We start from the raw sequence: 319 nt of genomic DNA, 5'->3' as shown, positions 1-319 counted from the left end.
TTTCAGGGCTGGGTGTTTACTCAAGTCCTTAAGCCACCTGGCGGCTGGACTTGGCCATCCTCTTCCTTGGAGTTTTTCCCCTTCCCTTCGGAGATGGAAAGGTCAGCGAGGAACCATTTTCACTACTAGAGGAGCTGAGACATTTACTCTTAGATGCAAAGGAGTTACAAGTAGGGAGTCAGATGAGAGCCAGAACGAGGCTGAAGAGTCTTGTCAATTCATTCTAATGAAATTTTTCTTGGAAATGTAAGGGAGCTTTGTACAAGGAGAAAGGAATGGATCGATTTGCATTTTTCTACATGTTAACCGCCAGTTGAGC

Source organism: Mastomys coucha, unplaced genomic scaffold (assembly GCF_008632895.1).
Source record: "Mastomys coucha isolate ucsf_1 unplaced genomic scaffold, UCSF_Mcou_1 pScaffold15, whole genome shotgun sequence".
NCBI lineage: Eukaryota > Metazoa > Chordata > Mammalia > Rodentia > Muridae > Mastomys > Mastomys coucha.
Note: the sequence above shows the minus strand (reverse complement) of the source record.